Raw genomic sequence first — 3,954 nt, 5'->3', positions numbered from 1 at the left:
CCATTTGGTAAAGTAAATCCGTTGGGCATCTTTCTTTGCCTTTAGACAACAATTCTGATGGCAAAAGAACGGGACAGGCAAAAAACCCCAAAAAACAAACAAAACATCTCAGGCATTTTAAATAGCAATTTTTCTAACAATGTGCATTTGTTCTCATGCAGGCATCAGTTTTCTTTTAGCCTCTCCTGCTTTTGGATGATTTATATTTTTTCAGTCTATCCTGGAAAATGAACTGCTTATGGACAACAAGACAAGCAGATTGACAGGTCAGTAATATGAGTTGGTATGAAAAGAGCATCTTAGAGACAGAATTTCTCAGAAGATATGCAGAGATTCACCTGTCCATTGGCAAAAAAAAGCATCTAATAAAAAGGCATCTGTTTCATAATAAAGTTTGTCAAAATAAAATTGTGAAGAGTAAATATCTCATCACCAAGAGTACATAATCTGTCATAAACTGGCTGTGTGCAGGCAGGAGAAGGACCCAAACGCAAACTCTCAGAAACAAAACTTAAACTCAAAATGCAGCTTTATTTGCTGAACGGCAAAAACACAATACAAAAACTAAACTGAGAAGGCTAAACTTGGAGACGCAGGGAGACGCACACAACTATGAGATTGGACGTGACACAGAACTGAGGGAGACGCAGAAATAAATACACAGAAAGATAACGAGGGACGTGGGAGCACACGGGGAAGACAGCTGACACAAATAATCATCACGAGGCAGGACAGGAGCAAACACAACATGATGTACACTGACAAAAGACTGTCAAAGTAAAACAGGAAGTACACAGACTGGAGGGGGAGAGAGAAAACAAAGGAGCACGAGGGAGAGCACAGACATGACGAGCTGGGGAAACATGATGGAATAAAACACGAGGAGGGGAAAAAAGGCACAAGAACTCACAATTAAATAAACAGACACACAGAGGGAGACAGAAAGCAAAGACACAAGGGGGAATCTATGAGCAACATCTACACAGAATAACCTAGGAACCATAGAATTAACCTTTTGGACAACAAGTGGACTTAAACATAACACAAAAATGGCAAAGAAACACAGGAAAACTCAAAACACTTGGTCTAAAGACCCAGGACCAGGACAACATCAGTAATATCATGAAAAAGATTCAGAGAATCTGGAGTAATCTCTGTGTTCAAGGGACAAGGCTGGAAATCCAAACTGGATGCCTGGATCTTTGAGTCCATGCATTATCATGACAGAATCATTAGGCACAGTTCTGTCATAGAAATCACTGTCATCGAATAACAAGTAAACAGTATTTTTCCTGTCACTTTATCACTGTAATATAAAGAATTTTATTACCAATAACAGAGATGTTGACAGAGTCACTTGTGGAGATGCTGGAGTCGTGTGACTATTCACTGGTAAAATCCATCACTGTCAAAATCTACTTGGAGAATCTTGAATGTAGCCGAGTTGGTAGTTGATGGCTCTTTCTGACTGAATGAGCCTGAAATATGCTTCAGAGTAAATTCTCCTTGTACAAGCTGTTGGCTTTGAGGTGATATTGAACAAGTGATGCTGACATCGCTTCTCCGCTCAACTTTACCAGCAGGAATCATGAAGATTCTGGGCTTTGGAAGGATCACTGAGGAAACATCAGTCATGGAGAGATGACTCAATTAAAAATGGCAAAACATTTACCTTATTATATTAAGAATGATACATTATAAAGATTATTATTGTTATTATTATAAATAATTATAAGCTCTCTGCAGACCACCTCAGCATCATTTATGTCCCAGTTATCAACACAGACTGTTCCCCAAGTGTTGTTGTAAAAGATTTCGACTCTTCCAGAGCACAAAGTGCTTCCAGATAATCTGACTGGCACACCTGGGCACAGTGAGCATAATGATACATTTAAAAAAAGAAAATAAGATTTTTCATAGACTTTGTGTTATTCAGTGTGTAATTACTTCATGACTGCATTCATTAATTTGCTCAACAAAAACATACTCCAAAAAAGTACGGTCCAAAAGAACATACTAAAGGATTATTGTAAGGTCTTTCCATTACAGTATGAAGTGCCTTGAAGAAACTGTTTTTGAAATTGAAATTGAATTTAACAGTTTTATTTCTATGCTTTATGCTGAGCTCACATTGCATTGTTAAATGCTACTATAGGATGTTTCAGTAATATATACACTATTGACGCTCCAGCAGTTTGTTTGCCAGGCTGTGAGGAATGTTAAATGATTAACAAGAAAAATATACACACAGAAAAAAAAGAAAATTTGGAACTGTGGGCATGGAAGCTAAATGAATGTGTTACAAAAGTTGGATTTTAAATTAAACACAAACTTTAGCTTTCGTAAAGGAAGTTTAACCAAGAAAATTTTTTAAATATAGAAAATAAGTATCATTTCAAATCATGTGAAATTTCATATAAATATAGTCTATAACTTTAATTTCTTTATCCCAGATAATTAAACTTTTCAGTTTTATAAAATATGTGAATTTTGATTCTGCCGCAGTCGTCACTACCCAAACTGCCCCCAATTCCTAAATAATCAAATTTCACCTGTTGCCAAATCACTTTTTATTGGTTGACATGATGCACTTTTACACTAATATGAAAGCGGTGGCATTTTTTTCTTTTTCTTTTGTTTCTTGCGCTGTCCTTATAAAATACAGTTTTTACCGTTTGTTCCTCACTAAACGTGACGATAATATTCCGAAAAAAGCATTGCGCATATTTTTATGATGATAACAGCCTATCAATACAATGAGGCTAATTAAAGGTTCGTTTTCAGTCTAATCTTCTGCTTTCTAAATACTGCATTTTCATTTCTCTCCTTCCTCACTTCATGACAAAACTCAAAGCCTTTCTACAATCATGTTGTACTCTCCTCATATAAATACTTGTCTTCTGGTACCTCTAACACACAAGACTGTGCCGGGAGACTCACCAAACCTCTGTGCAACTGCACCTGCTATCAGTGCTACCAATACTGACAAAGACACTAACAAAAAGCTAAACTACAAAACAATAAGTCAGCGGGGTTAAGGGGAGTGTAATGATCTTTGACCACTTTTCCAAGAGTGTGAACAAATATTTCATTACGTTTTACAGTGAACCTGAACTGTAGCTGCTGTCAACTACACATGGATTGAAAACAACTTTGCTGTCTGCAAGTGTCCAAACATCTTCAGGTATGTGGAGCACTGGTTTAAAACAGCAGAGTTTTGAAACGGGGGGCCACTGTTCTTTGTTGGTTTGTTTGTTAACTGTAGAAAATGCTGAAAACAAGAATGTGTGTTCTAATTGTTAAAGCTAAATCTTATGATTCTCTTTTTCTCTCTTTTTTTTAATGTAACACAAACATGGTGTAGTTTTAACTGCGTGAAAATTTCTATGAAATGATAAAGAGGCCTTGCAGTAACAATTCTGTATTGCAACATTATTATGACATTAAGTCAATATTTTATTAATATTTTATTAAGTATACATCTTTCTATCTATAAAAGTACCCATGATTTCATCTACATGAAATCACATTTGTGACAGCGCATTTCTTTGGTTACTAATATTTGGCCATATCAATATTTTAGCATCATTACATAAAACAGAAATGCTGCAGACTAAAACTGTTTCTATTCTTTTTCCTTTATTTTTTTTTTTCTCTACATTTGTGGTTTTGTGTTCTTTTTGTTTTTCTTTGCTTTAACGTTCAATGAATAGAATCCCTATGAGATGATACTTCGTTCTGAAATTATCCAAACTTTAAATAATAAAATTGCCATTTGGTATTATTACCTTAAAAAAATAATCTTTTCAACTTTCTCAATGTCCCTGTTTCCATGTATTTCATATCTACTTTTTCAATATTTTCCATGTCAGTTACATCCAATAAATCTCGAATTAATTTGACCTCATCATTTTATTATTATTATTATTATTATTATTATTATTATTATTATTA

Source organism: Pundamilia nyererei, unplaced genomic scaffold, assembly GCF_000239375.1.
Source record: "Pundamilia nyererei isolate P.nyererei 1_Seehausen unplaced genomic scaffold, PunNye1.0 scaffold00004, whole genome shotgun sequence".
Taxonomy (NCBI): Eukaryota; Metazoa; Chordata; class Actinopteri; order Cichliformes; family Cichlidae; genus Pundamilia; species Pundamilia nyererei.
This window is presented reverse-complemented; position numbering follows the sequence as displayed.